Here is an 18,571-nt window from a genome sequence, read left to right as displayed (position 1 = left end):
GCCCAAACACCCCCATAAGCATTGTTACCACTCCCACTGAGAATCTAGTAACTCCCTTTTCTTTCCCCTAACAATATGAATCAGTTTGGGGGAGATAAAGAGACCAAATCAGCACTCATATTTTCCTCACTCAGTCAGACTTTGGTTCTTGATAGGTAAAGCCACACTTTTAGAATTTTTTTGAAATGATACCTATTTTTTCTTCAGAAAGTATGGTTTTGCATTTGAAACCAAATCTTGCAGACATTAATTACCCAAGGTCGCACAGCTAGTAATTGATGGTACTTGGATTTGAACCAGGTGGTTTGCTTCAGATGGAGATAGTGACTGCATTCCAGATGGATGCTGGAAGCCAAATCAATAGGACTTGCTGATAGATTGGATAAGGGGGAGTGGACAAGGGGCCACTCAGAGATGATTCTGAGGTTTTTCACTGGAGCTACTAGATAGAATGCTGACATTCTATTTACTGAAAGGCTAGAAATTAAGGAGAAACCAGTTGGGAGGCTGCGGATTCAGGAAAGGTGAATTCTAATTTCAGCTTTGCATAAGTTATGTGTAAAGTATTAATGAGACAGCCAAATGGAGATATTAAATAAATGGCTGTATATAGGATCTGGAGCTCAGCTATGACTGGACAGGAGATAAAATTGTGGTGGTTTTAATAACATAGGTAGCACATAGCCATGAATGCTCTGTAAATATTTGTTGAAGGAGTCTGCGAAAGACTAAGTAAGCAGTTACTATAGTCCAAGAGAGAATTGAGACACAAACAAAAGGAATGGTACTGGAACAAAAGAGCAGAAATTTGAGAAACATTTCACAGGTAGAATTAACAGGATCTAGTGACTAAGTCTGAAGGCGTGAGAGAGGAGGAAATTGAGGATTACTCAAGGTATCCCAGCTTGGAAAGCTACAAGGATGGTAATACCATTACTGTGGGAGCAGAAATAGATAAAAGATTGGGAGTGAAATCAGTGTAGATAATTATTAATTCCTTCAGCAAATTTAAGTGTTTGCATTTTTCAAAAGGGTTTGAGCCTCAAAACATTTACATTCCATTTTAAGAAAGAAGGCTTTAAAAAGATACTTTCATTTTTCTGCAGCAAGCCAGATAAACTTAGTTTAATCACTAGCTTTGGAAACTAAAGTCTAGATAGAAGTGTATTTTGTAAAGACTATTTTCTCTTTCCTAATGTTTCATATGACGAATCAGGATGCAATGCTCCTTTTTTCCACATTGGCAATGAATTATTATCTTCAGAACCTTTTCTTAAAACTTTCAGTTCTTCTCATTATTGTTTTAATTTTATATTTCATCAAGAAAGCATATTCTAAGTGCAAAAATCAACTGTTTAATGTAGCTACAAACCTGCCTACCGAAAGCCAAGTCAAGGTCTTACACACAACCTCAGAAGTGCATATCTATTTTTATTCAGTTAAAAATATAAGTATTTGTTTTTAAAATCGTGCTATGAAATGCATGGGGTTTTATCAATTAATTCTTAATTGTGCTCCAGACACCCAAATTCAATATACTTTTTTTGCAGAAAAAGCCATTTCAAAACAGTTGCTCTTTCATTTTCCTCCCTCCATGGAGTGGAGCTGTCTACTGAGGATTCTTTCCAGTGAATTGCTCTTAAGCATTTAATGCTAATGCTTCCCAACCATTGTTGGTTAAACGTTGTTCTTGTGATTTTATAAGGCAATAATACATCATTTAAGTGTCTAACACTAACGTGCTGTCCTATGTCCTAATGTAGCAAATGCAGAAACATCTCATTCCCCTGAAAAAAAAAAAAAATTAAAACATCTGTCTTTCTGGGTCTTTGTTGTGAGAAGTTCTGTTTGCTAAAAGCACAAAATGGCAGAGCAAGATAAAACGATCACGTGCTTCACACGATGGCTCCTTATGCAAACCAAGTGCCTCACCCACGCTTGGAGAGGAGTGGGCTGGGAGCTTTGTTTGCTGTGGAGAGTGAAAACAAACACTAGCTCTTTGACTAGGGCTCTTCCCTGGGTCTGCTTTACCAGCTCCTGTTCTAGAACTTACATGTTTACGTCATGTCTCGATTGGATCATCAGCTCCCTTGTCTCACTCTACCACACTCCAGTACCAAGGACCCGTACCTCCCCATCACACACACACACACACACACACACACACACACACACACACTTCCTGGCAAAGGTCGATCAGGAATACTCTTCCACCTCAGGATCCATCTCACCCTTCCACGTTCAGCTGAAACATCTCTTCCGTAAAGCGATTTGGACACTCCGCATGCCTTCTGTTGCAGGTGAAATTAATTGTCCCTTCCTCTTTTCTACCTCACTACAGTTTTGTAGCTCTAGTATTGTACCATCCTGTATTTAAATTATGTTTATATGACTGACTTTTAAGTGAGATCGTGAACTCCTTGTAGGCAGGCACTGTTGATTACTGATCGCTCTATCTATCTAGTTGAGGTAGGCAGAATTCCAAGGTGACCGCCAACGACCATTGCCCTTGTATAATCCAGTCCTGTTGAGTGTGGGCAGAAGCTGTGATTCTGTTATGTTATATGGCAAAAGGGAGATATTTCGAGTTAGACCTGAGTCCTCTAAAAGCAGAAAGTTTTCTCCAGCTGGTTGCAGAGGAAGAAGTCAGAAAACCTCATTCCCACTGACCTGGAGGAAGCAGCAGTAATCATGTTGTGAATTGTCCATGAGGAACCATGTGGAAAGGAATTGCAGGCAGCCTCCAAGAGTTGAGAGGGTCCCTGACCAATAGCCAGGGAGAAAACAGGGACCTTAGTCACACAGCCTTAAGGTACCGGATTCTGTCAAAACCTGAATGAGCTTGAAAGCAGATTCTTCCTCGGCTAGAACATCGACCTAGCTGACACCTTGATTTTAGCATTGTGAGACGCTAAGTGGAGAATCCAGCCTGGACTTGTTACCTACAGAACTATGACCTACAAACTGTCTTGTTTTAGGCCAGTATGTTTGTGCTAATTTGTTACATTGCAACAGAAAAGTAATACGCTAGCCCAGTGCCTGGTACATAATAAAATATTGGCTGGTTAGTTATTAGGTGGATGGTTTCAATTAATGAATGAGGTTATGGAAGGAAGGGAGGAAGGGAGGGAGGGGAAGGAAGGGAAGAGAAAGAAATATACTAATTAGAAAAAGGGCTTGTAGGGGCTTCCCTGGTGGCACAGTGGTTAAGAATCCACCTGCCAATGCAGGGGACACGGGTTCGAGCCCTGGTCTGGGAAGATCCCACATGCCGCAGAGCAACTAAGTCCGTGCGCCACAACTACTGAGCCTGCGCTCTAGAGCCCGCGAGCCACAACTACTGAAGCCCGCAGGCCTAGAGCGCGTGCTCTGCAACAAGAGAAGCCACCGCAATGAGAAGCCTGCACACCACAACGAAGAGTAGCCCCCGCTCGCTGCAACTAGAGAAAGCCCACGCATGGCAACGAAGACCCGATGCAGCAAAAAATAAAATTAATTAATTATTTTAAAAAGGGCTTGTATTGTGGCCCATTCAAGGACAAGTGAATTTTCAGCGAATGAATAAAGGAATTTCTTACAATGATTGATGGGCCTTTCTGAACCGAACAAGTGTGGCAGACATATTATGTCTGTTTAGATTAGATTTTTTTTCTATTTGTGTTTCCTGACTTCCATCCCATTCTTCATCCTTAATCTATCCTTGACCATTTTGTCATCCCTACCCTGACCTGACACCAACTTGTCTGGTGAGAAAGAAAAACAGCGCTGAAAACTGTCAGCCAGTAGCTGGCTTAATTGCTACAAGCTAGGCCATGGTGTTTTCCTGTTTTATATAAACAGCTTCCCATAATATCATCATCAGATGAGGACTCCATGATTACGAACAAGACAAAAACAAGACCACCCCATAAACAAGCCTGAACAGAGATCAAAACAAAGACACCATGCAACCACAAAATGACCAAACATCTCCTTCTCCCAGAAAATACAAATGACAGCTGCTGCTTTTCCAGTGACAACTCTGCCCTCAACTGCACATGCATGTAGCCACTGCCTTCTCAATATTTCTATTTGGTTGTTTTACTAATATCTCCAACTCAACATATCTATAACCAAATTCACGATCTTTCCCTTATGTGTGCCCCAAGTCAATGGCATAACCACCTCAAGCCAGAAACCTGCGAGTCATCCCTGATAATTCTTCTTCCTCACCCCTGATATTCAATCCATTTTCAAGCCCTATAGATTTTACCTTTTAAATATTTCTCAGAACATTTTTATTTCCATTAGCATAATAAGGTAAGGTACCATTATCCACTCCTTTGGTTCACAATTCATCCTAACTGGTTTTCCTATTTCTGTATCTGTCAATCTATTCTTTACCCTGAAGTCATAATATTCTCCTCATATATCTGATCATATCATTCGCCTGTGTACAGTGCTTCAATGGTTTCTCATTGCTTTTAAGATAATGACCTAAATCTTTAAAATAGCCCTCAAGGCCCTTCTCATGCCCACCTCACCCAACCCCTTCATTATTTGCACTATAGTCACGCTGGTCTTCTTTCATTTTCTAGAATGTACCATGGATATTGTATTTTGCCTCAGAACATTTGCATATATGGTGTCTCTTCTAGAACATAGCACCCCACCCCCAATTCAGCAAGTTAATTTCTGCTTATCCTTCAGACCTCACTTCAAGTGTCACTTCAGAGAAGTTCTTCTGGATTCATTCCACCACCATATCTTCTAGCACCTCCTCTTCTAGCACCATGTACCTTAATTCCACAGCATTTTAGCTGTTTTTAATTGTACATTTATTTGTATGTCACTTGATTAATTTCCCTTTTGTTTACTAGACATATGTTCCAAAGGGCAGTGATGATGTTTTACTCATCACTGTAACTCCGCTGGCTAGCATAGCGGACACTCAATAAATATTTGCAGAATGATTGAATCTAGACTTTCTGAATATCCTTACCCTGCTAGTCTAGAGAGACAAATTTTACTCTGTCTTGAGGTACATACATTAGGAAGGCCGACATTCCCTTTTTTGGCAAGAGACAGCTCAATTCACATTTGGATGAAGGACTTTAACGAAGTCTTTCTGCATTTTACGGATGACTGTTTCTTGTGTCCTAAACTCTCCTCTTCCTTGCTGATGGCTCTTGTGTCTTAGGTGTGTTATCTGCCTCTATAAACTCTCCAGAATCCCTCACTCCCTCTGCTAGAAGAGTCACTAGTTTGTCACTTGAGAACTAGAGACTGATTTATTATTGTATGCCCAGTAACCTCTAGGGGGAACCAAAAATAATAGCTATTTCAGCAAAGAACTCTAAAGCAATTTGCTCAGTGTTCTCTAAAATAGCAAAAAGGAAGCCAGCTTGTGTACCACCATATGCTACAGGGTTATATTTATAAATACCCCTTTGCTGTGTTCTGAGACAAGGCACGAGTCTACTCTCCCTTCTGGCTCAGGGGACACATCTCTCTTTGACTGCTTGGGACTCCCCAGATTGTTTCCCTGCACCATCCGATACTATAGAGGACAATGAATGAGCATCTCACATAGTATGGGGTCAAGCTTAAAATGGCTCACTGCACACAATGACTTTCTTGGCAAGGCTTGTATTTTATCTTTGAAACCTCATGCAAATGCTTTGTTTTGTTCCATAAAGTATTCCAGTATACTTTCATTTTAAAATGTTTTGCCCGCAACACTTTGACTAAAAGTGATATTGCCAAATGCTATGTCGACCTTGTACTCCTGCATAACCCTTAACACAACTCTCTACCAAGCTGCTATATATACACCAATTTTGCAACAGGGCTGTGAAGTTACAATATATATTTATATTTAAACATTAATAATATCATATACACAAAAGTGTACATAACATATAAGTATGGTTTTACAAAGCCACCCCCCAGCTTAAGAAAGAAAATATTATCTGTATCTTTGAAGCCCCCTGTTATTCCCTCCTAAATTTACCTTCCCTTCCACCCCTTCAAAAAGGTATAAGGTTCACTTCTTCAACTTTGCATTCACATTCCCTATTTTCTAAGTTTTAACACTATAAATATATTTCTCAACAACATATTGTTTTGTTTGATCTGCTTTTTAACTTTGTGTTTGGGGACTCATCCCACCCATTTTCTTCTGTGATTTGCTTTTTCACTAATCAATGTGTTTTTGGAATTCATCTGTGTTGATATATATGGCTGTCGTGCATTCATTTTCTCTGGGATCCTGTTATTTCTTCCAAGCAGTGTCTCAAGTCAGAATTTCTCTTCTTACTTTTTGCCAGAGGGCACAGGGACAATATGAAAACTGAGAAATGTGCACAGCCATAAGCATCCATTCTTTCCACAAGGGAAATATGAAAACCACCTCTAATTATCACCTCAGGTTACTTACATTTTCTGACTCTGGAGTAATTTGCATTTTACAGTTCTTCTTTTAATTTAAGACAAAGATAGATAACAGCATAAACCCCCTTCCATTCTCATAAAAATCTTTAGGATGACAGTTTTTCTGTCTTTCACTTCCACACAATTTTAGTTTGTAAATACATTTCCCAAATGGATGAACACCTATTATAATTTAGTTATTGAAATACAAATAGTGTCGTCTAAAGGATTTCTTGATTATTTTTTTCATCTTGCCTGTTTTAGAACTATATTGACTATTGCAATTTGTTATTGCCAGTGTTACCTTTCAGGGTTGTACTCTGGGAAGGAAATTTTACCCGCAAAAGAGCTTTTAAAAAATACCCATATATTATAAAAGAAGATGCAGGCAAAAAACTATAGTTGGTGAACCAGGCATGTATTCTTTTATAGATGTTTACTGAGCATCTGCTAAGTGTACTGATCCAGGATCTAGGTGGGACGTGGATGCATAGAACAGGATCCCTTCGTAGGAGGGGTTCACATGCTCAGCAGAGAAAAGACCCACCCGTGTGGCTGTAATACAAGGCAATGGATGATGAGGGAGTTGAAAGAGCTGCAAACAAAGGACAGGAATTAAAGGGGAAAATAATTTCCAGCCGTGGAGTCAGAGAAGGCTTTAAGGGAAAGAAGGTATTTAAACTTTGTTAAGTTTAGTAGGATTTTGACAGCCTACTGGAACGGAAGTGACAGAGGATATTAAGGCTGAGAGCACCAGCACCAAGAGTGCAGAGGTAAGAAGTGGCAAAAAGTTCAGGAAGCAGTGAGGAGTCTCATTTGACTGTAGTAGGTAATTTAGAGCAGCGGTCCCCAACGTTTTTGGCACCAGGGACCAGTTTCGTGGAAGACACGTTTTCCACGGACGCGGGGGCGTTCAGGCGGTAACGCGGGTGATGGGGAGCGATGGGGAGCGGGGGGGTGAAGCTTCTCTCCCTTGCCCGCCGCTCACCTCCTGCTGTGCGGCCCCGTTCCTAACACGCTGCAGACCGGTACCGCTCTGCGGCCCAGGGCTTGGGGACCCCTGATTTAGAGGACAGTAAAGGAAGTGATTCCTATTTTTAAATAACTTTTTCCTACCGTTTCTTCCTTGGGTCTTAGTGGGTCAGCTCTCCTTTTACCTAATGCCTGGCCTTATGTACTGACATAACAGATACACACACACACACACACACACACACACACACACAAGCAAAATTCAGTAGTTTGGCTGGATATACAGATACGGAGATTACATCACGCATCCCATAGCAACAAATCTTTACCATGCATTTCCTTTCCCCCCAGAAGTCCCGTCTGCCATTTAGCTCCACACTTCTGTAGACCTCTGCACCTGAACCTACCTCCTCTTCCCTCTCCCTGCCTCCTTTTGGCCATCTCGCCTCTAGCCTTCAACACCTGAACTAGATTTTCCCTTCTGAATTTCTCCTTCCCTTTTTATCACGAAGACCCATCTGGCTTTCATTTTCTCCAGTTTTTCTTCCCACCCAGCAGCAAAGAAGGCCTCGTAGCTTCAGAAAAAGAAGAGGAAGATAAGTAGAAAAAAGAGGAGGAGATGGAGAAGGAAGAGAAAAGGAAGTAAGGAAAAAAGAAAGAAAGAGAGAGACAAGAAAGGTAAGTAATGTCTTCCCTAGAAAGATGATAGAACAAGAATACAAAAACTTACACTTGATATTTTCTCTGAACAGTCACAAAACTTGGTTTCATCTCCAGCGTCCAGACAATGGAGATGAATTGGAGGTCAGCAGGGTCCTCCAAGTATCCAAGAGCACTCATTGATATAACTTTGACACTGGTATCAAGATTTCATTTTGTAAAGACAAGATTTCATTTTGTCTCTGTCATTATTCTGGTTTGTCTATGCTTAATTCCTACCACTCCATTTGCAATAGCCTTTGCTGCCCATTGCTTTCTACCACGTACGTCTCTTCTTGTTGATTTTTCCCATGGGTGGCATTGTTGGGCAGACCATGTTTTGAATATTCATGGCTCAACCTGTGCAATGAAAACATAGAACAAGGAAAACAGCTGTCAAGAACTCTACAAAATTCTGTTTCTTGGATTAAGACCACAGGATGCACCTGCAGATAAATGTTATTACATCTTTTTTTCCTTTGTGTACACCTATTAAGCAAAGAGATATTGTAGTCATTGATTCCACAAACTCTGTTAATAACCGACAGCATCAGGTTCATGTAAGTAGGAGGTAGTTAAGCACAACCTGCACCTGCCAACAACAGTCCCCTGGAGCCCCTCCTGCCTAATCGTTAACTCCTACAAACACACGAGACAAGAAAGTCAGTGCAGAACTAATGTAAAACCCAGGGGGCGGAAAGTAATAGGAAACTCAACTGCTTAAGCTTCCTGGATCTCTGGAGAAAATCACTTCTAAACAATTACAGTATATTTTGTTAGCATCAACTCCTCCAAGCCAAGAAACAGAATCGTTTTTGATTAATAAGCAAAAGGAAAAGTGGATACGGTAAAATTAAAATAGCGAAGTTTGCATTATATCTGTCGATTAAATAATGATCTAGTCCTTTTTCTATGATTAGCTTACTAAGATTTTCCAAATTCAAAGGGAGTGCTTCATATAATATCAAATTTTAGATAGCCTCAATGGGAGCCTTATCATGATCGGTAATCATCGTTTCAAAATACGTATCATCCAGCTGCTATGCCTAAAAAGGCATTCATTGGCATAAGCTGACTTATTAAGAATATCAAAGGCACCTAGGAAAGTTGGAAATCACCAATTAGCAGATTGTTATCACTTTTATGACTTGTGGGGGGGGTATGTGTGCGTGCATGCGTGCGCATGTGTAACTATCCTAAGAAAAGGGGTCTTAGCTGTTGCAAGATCTGAAGGGAGCAGGATATTTATGGAAATTGTTAAACAAAAATCATTTTATCCCTGAATAAATATTCTCTTAATATGAGAGTCTGGGTGATGTACTAGAAAACGCACCTGGCTTGGAGTCAGACAGAACAAGCTCTGTCACTGGCTGAGTGATCCTGACTGAGTAAACACCTTCGCTTCTGTAACATGGAGATAGTCCTACTCCCTATATCACAGTGGGATTGAAAGAATTAGAAGAATTGACCTTTGAAAAATGTCTGTTCCTCTTTTTCCCTCTCTTGCCTATCCTTGACCAGTCATGTGCATTTCCTTGGTGAAGAATGAAAACCTTGTCTCTAGAGGGGGACTAATCTCTGCATAATGTGAGAAGATGCTCAGACGAGCACAGGAGCATTTAGTATAAGAATTTGTGTTTGTTGGCTTGTTGGTTGGTTTTTCTGATATGGGGGCAAAGGTTACAGGCTGGTGCAATTTTTATTCTACCAAAAGAAAACTAGAGGATGCTTTATCTTCCCTTCTCCTCATTCAGGAATCAAGCTTATGTCTAATATTCAATTATATTTAAGCGAATGGGACATTCAGAGAATGGGACAAAGACAGTTTGTGACAACACTAAGGTTTCCACCTTTGTTTTGAATCCTCTATTTAAGGAACAGACTGGCACCAGGGATACATAGGATATACATAGGCTAGAAAAGTTAGATTCTTTTCTCATATTTCAGGTAAACAGACTGCATATTTCAGGTAAACACTATGGAACTGAATTCTGTGAGTTCTTTTAGGCAAAGTATTAAAAAGTAAATAAGTACTTGATCATTATCTCCTTACGTCTTTTATAATTTTATTTCCCCCAATATTTCCAAAGTATTAGATATAGTAAGACACTCTCCATTTTTTGAGCTATTCTGTAAAGATCATAAAGATTAGATTATCCTAAATTTTGTTCCATCCCCTACTAGGACATTTCAGCAAAACATGCATACTACAGTAATAAAACTTCCATAGAGATAAGTCCTTCATTGGTCCAACAGATCATGTTCAGTGGAGAATATGAGGTCTTTGGCACAGATCTTGTTCCAAATTCAGCCTTAGATATTCACACATATAATCCTCAATACGTCCTTTTGCATTTCAAGTAATTGTTTTTCTTTACTTTTTTTTTTTTTTTGCCCGACTCATAGTAAGCTAAGTGCTTTTATTTGTTTTTTTAAATTATGGTAAAATGCACATAACATAAAATTAATGCGACCTTGAGCAACTCATTTAATCTCTTCTATTTCTCAGATTTTCTCATTATGTGGATTCCAAACTCTGCCACTTATGCCCTAAATTCTTACATGGAGATATGGACTAATCAGGAATTCAGCTGACCCTGCAATTCTACAGGCCTTTGGGACCTAGTCTTTAGAGTTACAAAAGCCCTCAAAGACTTGCCTTTGGTGTACATATTATCTAAGTATCTAGAGACAGCAGGTTATGGTTTAATGAATTCTTCCATCACCACAGAGTGCAGGCTACCAGCACTTCATCCATGATATGGAGGGAACTCTCACTGCCGTTACCGCCCCTCTTCACCATAAACAGTTCCACATGTCCTTCGTTTCCTGTCAGCCTCTGTTGCACACGGCCCTATTCCTGATTCCAACTTATACTCATATTTTAGTTGCAAGGAACTTAGAGTCATGTTTGATGGGATTCAGAAGTCAGACAACCAGTCTTCGTGAGAGGACAGGAAACTTGGCCGAGGTGACTCAAAGAGACGGATTGGTTTCCTAGGGCTGCCAGAACAAAGTATCACAAACCGAGTGGCTTAATGCAGCAGAAATGTATCATCTCATAGTTCTGGAGACTAGAAGTCAGAAATCTAGGTGTCTGAAACCTGTAAGGGAGAATCCTTCCTTGCTTCTTCCCAGCTTCTGTTTGTTTGCTGGCCATTCCTGGCATTCCTTGGCTTGCAGCTGCAGCATTTCAATCTCTGCCTACATCTTCACAAGGCAATCTTCCCTTCCTGTGAGGACACCAGTCATATTAGATTAGGGCCCACCCTAATGACCTCATCTTAACTTGATTACATCTGCAAAAACCCTTTTTCCAAATAAGGTCACAATCGCAGGTACTGGGTGTTAGGACTTCAACATATATTTTGGGGGGGAACACAATTCAACTCATCACAGAGTCTGACCTAGAAAGTTGGGTAGGACCAGCTTTAGCAATTAGCTTACTTTGCCACCACCTCAGGGAACAAAATTTTATGGACCCCTCTTGCAGTATTCCACTACTGACATGTTTCAGCTTCTTTATTCTCACGGTTTTAATAATTTTGTTCCACCTACCAACTGCTCAGCTTTCTCTGAATCTCACATTCAAAATCAATGAGAGAATATGATTATTCTAGTGAGTTACCTGCTCTTCTCTTGTGCAAAACCCTCAATTCTAATCACCACTCAGGCCTTTGACAAGTTGATTCATTGTGGAAAGCTGGGTAGGGTGCCCACCCACCCTTTATCTCACCTGTGGCCAAGGGAACAGGGTCGAGAGATGTCGCTATAGCCATTTAAACTTATGCAGTCATCTAGGGCTACTTTGCTTGGCAGGGGACCCTGTGCAGGAAATGATTGGCTGTCTAGGACACAAAGAAAGCCTGTAAATATAGAATAGAATTATTAGACATAGAAACCTATGCCTAATACTTTAAGAATGTAAGTTATGAAATTTAAAGAATTCGCCACCTACACCATAAATCCACCTTGCCACAGAGATGTATTGTGATATAAATTTAACAAACAATGCAGTGATTCATAACTATCTGTATGTTAATGCTGCTTAGGGAATCATAATTTTTAATTACCTGAATTTTACACATTTAAATTTGCATATATATTGTTACATTATTTCAGCTTTAAAGACTATATATGTACTATATGTATATGTGAAACATTATAATGTGTATGTGTGTAATTATAATTGAACTCAAGGGATCCCTATAATGATTCAATAACAGAGAGGAAAAATAATCAAAGCCAAAAGCAATAAATCCATTTTAATTATATGTTTAATAGCTTGTGGCTGCAGTTTTTTTATACTTATTCATGTGTAACTTTTATATCTTGCATTGATTTTAAAGCTGTTTCTTGGCCCCATGACCCCATGTAAATCAACTCAGTCAAAAATTTTACATATTCAAATTAATGGGAAAAGATATGACATGTTCATTTACATTATTGAAAAGTAATTTTTACATGTTCACCATAGTTATGCTCAGTATAAGTGATTGCATGGACTCAATGATTAAATGACTGTAACTTAAATGCTATGTTTAGAATCATGAAAATAAGTTGTTGTATAGACTCAATGTTTTGGAGAAGGAAGTATTTCACTCAAAACAGACTCTTTAGTCTACCAATTTGAAACGTTATAATCAGGGTGTGATTTACTGTATTTCCCAAAGCATGAATCAGATATCCTGATTGCCTGATAATGTTTTGGTCTTAGTTATCAGTATACTTTTTGGTTTTATCTTACTGCATTTGAAATACATGAGGATTTGATTTTAATAGGGGTATGAGCCTCAATCCTCATTTGGTTAAAGCTGAATATAATACAAGAACTGGGGCAATATGTCTTTCTTATACTCACTGGAAATTCAGCACCCAGAAATCGCAGCGGTGAATTGAATAGCAGCAAATGGAGAATAACGTTATTGCTTGTTTTTGCTTGAGTATGGTTTAGTCTCCATTTATACATGGCATGAGAGAGCCATCTACAGAAAGTTAAGAAAAGAACTGTCTCCTACAATAAGACCAGAAAGTCTGAGGATGTCTGTTAGAGACATTACCTTGTGGTGACATGTTAAACATTCTGTCACACAGCGGACATGGAATTGGAGCCTGAAATGGGCTCAGACGATATTAGGTGGCTCTTAGAAGGATTTAAAACCACCATGTCATAGTAATACAGGCCAACATTCACGCTGGTCTAAAGTCCAGAAAGACCTGATGTCAGGCCAGGGAGAGTAGGCAGTCACAAGGAGTCTGGGATAGTAAAATCAGGAAGCAAGTCATAGGTTTGACACAGGAAGCCCTGGGCAAGCATGAAAAGGACTGTTTAAGACTCCATCTTATCTTTGAAGCAGTATCCTCCCAAGATCAGGAAGCCCAACATACTGAGGCAGTGCCACTTTGTTTTGGTGGAAATGTGAGTACAACTTCCTCGGAACGCTGGTAGCTTCTCTGTAATGTATTACCTGCTGTCAGCAGCTCTCTCCTGGTTCCCTGAGACATTCAGTGGGGTCTTGGAGAAGTGACTCTGATCACATTTGCTTCATTAGTTATTTTTATCAGTGGCTATTTATCTTTTACCCCAGCTGGACTGAACTCCCTGAAGGGAAGAGTTTTTGTATTTGTTTTTTGTTTGGTTTGGTTGTTAGTTTGTTTGTTTATACATGTGGTTGGTTGGTTAGTTGGTTGATCATTGAATCCCCATGGGTTTGCTCAGGGTTTGTAGTAGGGGCTCAGTAAATTTTGAATGAATGGATCCTTGGAGCACACGATGGAGGTGGCTCCCTATTATGTCTATATCTCGAGTGATCCAGGACCTAGACAATTTGACAGGGTAGGCATGAGAGCAGTGCCAGATAAACTAAAAGCTAAACACAAACAATGCTTGCTCTGTAAATTCATCTTCATGTCCCCTAGTTCTGCTTCCAGCCAGATTGCTGTCCCTCTGGCCCTTCTATGTAGAAACTCTAGAGGGGCAGAAATAATCAGAATGATGCTATTTATTGTAAATGATAGTGAACACTTACTGAGGTTTATGTGCTTGAGGTAGCAACTATTATTTTGCCTATTCTACAGATTCATTCATTTGAAAAGTATTATTTGATGTAGATTATGCATTTTTCAGTGTTATTTACCTGGTTTTGATCATTGTGCTATGGTTTAATAAGAGGTTAACGTTTAAGGTTTCTTGGTGAAAGGGTAAATGGAACGCTATTATTTTTGCAACTTCTTTGTAAGTCTGAAAATTTTTCAAAATTAAAAGTTTTTTAAGTATTATTTGAGCACTCTCTATGGGCCAGGTGGGTTCTGAGCCCAGGGGACACAGTAGTGAAAAGAGCAAAGTCCTTGTTCGTAGAATTTAGAAACTGAAACAGAAAACTTACTCCAGAGCCTGCACGCATAGTCATTAAGCTACAGTGCAGTCATAATACCGTATAAGAAAAATTTACTATGCCTGTGCAGGGAAATTAAGTTGTGCAAATAGAATTCAAGAAATAACTGGTATGGATAGATGTTATGGTTCATTTATAAACATAATGAGACAGAAATGGCACCAAAATGATTTTGTTAGGATCAAATATCATTTTAAGCTCTCTCCTAGTTTATGATATTTTAAACTTTTATTTTGAAAAATTTAATCATACAGAAAACTTGAAAGAGTAGTGCAATGAACTCCTATAAACCCTCAATTTCGTTTCAACAGTTTTGCCAAATATATACACCTTCTTTTGTTGAATCATTTGAAAGTGTGTCACAGGCGTTTTAAACGTCATGCATCTCCAAAGAATAAATCTATTATCCTATATAACCACAGTTTCCTTATCACAACTAAGAAAATTAACTCTTTTACAATATAACGAAATATCCAGTTTATATTCAAATTTACTCTCAGTTTTCCCCAAAATGTGCTTAATAACTATTTGTTTTTTTAACAGGGATCCAATCAAGGCTCACACATTGTATTTTGTTGCTGCCTCTCTTGAGCATCTCTTTTAATCTAGGACAGTCCCATCGTTTTTCCCCATAAGGCATAAACCTACAAAAGTTCCAGCCAGTTTTATTGCAGAATGCCCCCTCGTCCTGAATTTGTTTGATTGTTTCTCACAACATTGTTTAACTTGTTCCTCTCTTCCCTGTATTTTCTATAAAGTGGAAATCAGGTTGAGAGGTTTGAATAGATTCAGGTTTAACATTTTGGCCAAAAATACTCCATAAGTGATGTTGTGTACATCTGATTGCACCTCATCAGAAGGCACATGACATCACATTGTCTCACTCTGTGAGATGCTGAGTGTGATCACTCAGTTAAGGCAGTGTCCCCAGATCACTCTTATAAAGATACACTTTTCCCTTTGTAATTGATAAGTAAACTCTGGGGTGATACTTTGGCACTGTTCAAATACCACATTCTCCAAAATCATTTTACGCAGTGGCTTTAGCACCTCTTCATGAGTTGTGTCTGAATGGAATATTACACTGGGGGTTTAAAATGTTGGTTTTCTGATGTTACTATTCCTTTTACATTTTATAGCTTTCTTTCCCCCACCACTTCCACTCCTACCTCTTTTCCCCTTCTCTCTTACTTGAGAATCATTGTGAAGCTGAGGGTATTTTTTTTTCAATCTACTACTATTAATTACTATCATCTTTTACCTCAGGTTATCATAAATCTGTCTGGTAGGAGCCTCTTCAAGCTTTCCTGCCTATTTGAATTCCAACTCATCTCTCTACCCTTATTTCATACCATTTTATCTGTGACGTGTTCTTTACTGGGAGTGTTACATACCCTCTTCTTCTGTTCTCCTATTGTGTGTTGCTTATATCTCCGTTTACATAATTAATACTTTTGCATGGTAATTATTTATAGGTTTGTGTCTCCACTAATGCATATGGACCCTGAGAGAAGAGACATATTTATACTTAGCATAGTCTCTATGAATATGAATTCTGACTGGTGGAAGGAATCAGTGGTTTCTCTTGCTCAGTTTATCATTCCTCTCCAAGTTTGTTCTTCCTTTTCCTTTTCTTTTTTCCTATTTCTTTTACTTTAGTTTTATTGAGGTATAACTGACACATAAAATTATAAGATATTTAAAGTGTACATCGTGGTAATTTGATATATGTATACATTGCCAAAGGATTCGCCCCATCTACTTAATTAGCACATACATCACCTCACATATTTATCTATTTTCTTTTGGTGAGAACATTTAGGTTCTACTCTCTTAGCAAATTTCAATTACACAATACAGTGTTCAACTATAGTCACTATGTTATACATTAGATCCTCAGACCTTATTGATCTTATAGCTGAAAGTTTGTACTCTTTTACCAACCTCTCCCTATTTCTTGCACCTTTTGGCAACAACTTTTCTCCTCTCTGTTTCTATGAGTTTGACTTTCTTTTTCTTTTCTTTTCTTTTTTTAGATTCCACATATAAGTGATACCATGCAGTATTTGTTTTTTTCTGTCTGGCTTATTTCACTTAGCATAATGCCCTCAAGGTCCATCCATGTTGTTGCAAATGGCAGGATTTCCTTCTTTCTCATAACTGAATTTTATACATATATATATATATATGTACACATATATCCTATATAGAAATATCCTATACATACATCTGAGGTCGGTCTAAAACAACTAGTGATGTTCTTACAGAGATTTTTCAGATTTTTTTATTTAGTCCAAGCACTTCAAACTCAAGCACTACACTGCTTTCTTATTGATGCTTCCCTGGTTTCCAGGTGAATCACCAGGATCAGAAAATGAAAGTGACAACAATGTCCTATTAGTTTTTTGTGACATAGCAAAACCTTTTTTTTTAATAACAGAGTTTTTCACTCTGGACTATGGAAGAATCCTCAGTTCCAACAAATTACTGGCTCAACTACAGGCACTTTTTAGTGCCACAATTGATAGTAACCAATTTTAAAGAATAAATTAGTATCTCTTTCCTAGAGAATTGAATTGCCTCACAGTTAAAATTTAGGTGAATAATTTCTGACGAACCCTGGCTAAAATGGCTTCTAAGACTGGCGCGATGCCATTGGTATCGGTGACAAAATGCTGATGTCTTCTTTTACCTCCACAAAACCACAAATGATGTTTCTCTTCCAGTAATTAATCATGGACTAGTTAGCTATCACATTCAGAGCCTTTTTAAACTGAGTCAACAAAAAATAATAGCTAATAGTAGTCTATGGCGCACTCTATACTTTCCAGAGTGGTTTTAAATACCTTACCTTAATCTTCAAACAATAATCCATGTTTTGGGCTTCCCTGGTGGCGCAGTGGTTGAGAGTCTGCCTGCCGGTGCGGGGGACACGGGTTCGAGCCCTGGTCTGGGAGGATCCCACATGCCGCGTAGCAAATGGGCCCGTGAGGCACAATTACTGAGCCTGCGCGTCTGGAGCCTGTGCTCCGCAACAAGAGAGGCCGCGATGGTGAGAGGCCCGCGCACCGCGATGAAGAGTGGCCCCTGCTTGCCGCAACTAGAGAAAGCCATCACACAGAAACGAAGACCCAACACAGCCATAACTAACTAAATAAATAAAATTAAATTAAAAAAAAATAATAATCCATGTTTTGAGCCCAGATCTATATACCCAACTACCCATACCCTATCTCTATTTGGATTCCTCACAAATCCCTCAAACTCAATATGTCCAAAACTCATCAGTTCTCCTGGCTCAGTGATTGTCAGCTTGCCCAAGCCACAGTCCTGAGGCTCAGCACTCATAGTTCTTTCTTTAACGTGTTCTTTCCCACACATTCAACCAACAAAGATTTTGCATTCTGACATCCTAATATCTTGAATCCTACCCACCTCCTTGCCACATTCCACTTCAAATTCAACATGTCCAATACTGAACTCGCCTCTTTTCCCCTAAAACCTGCTCCATCTTCTCAGGTGGATAGAAACCCCTCCATCTAGTTGTCAGATCTAGAAAACCGTAGGTCAGTCTGGATCCCTCACGCTCCACACAAACCAGACACCCATGTGTTTCTTCTTTTCCAGCCCTACTCTACCGCCTTGTTGACTCTTCATCCTCTCTTACCTGCACTATTTCAATCATCTTTTTCCTGATCTTTGGGGCTCAAGTTTGTTCTTCATATTGCTGCAGAATAACCTTTCTATTACATATGTCTGATAATATACTCTCCACTTTAAACCACTCTCAAAAGTGGCATAGAATTATGTTCAAAAACAAATGAAACTAATGTATTGTGCAAAAATTCAGGTTAGTGGCTACCTTTGGAGAGAAAGCTGTGGGTAACGACTGTTGGGAGGCAGGAGGGCTCTTGCCAACATGTACTATTTTTTGATCCTGGTGGAAGTTCCATGAATCTGATAGATACATGAAAATTCATTGACCTATACAAGTATGATGGGGGCACTTTTCTGTATATATGTTTTCCTTCAATTAAAAGTTAATAAAATTAAAAAATAATTAATTAGCCAGTTACCTTCCTATTATGATTGAG

Source organism: Eschrichtius robustus, chromosome 18, assembly GCF_028021215.1.
Source record: "Eschrichtius robustus isolate mEscRob2 chromosome 18, mEscRob2.pri, whole genome shotgun sequence".
In the NCBI taxonomy this organism is placed as follows: Eukaryota; Metazoa; Chordata; class Mammalia; order Artiodactyla; family Eschrichtiidae; genus Eschrichtius; species Eschrichtius robustus.
This window is presented reverse-complemented; position numbering follows the sequence as displayed.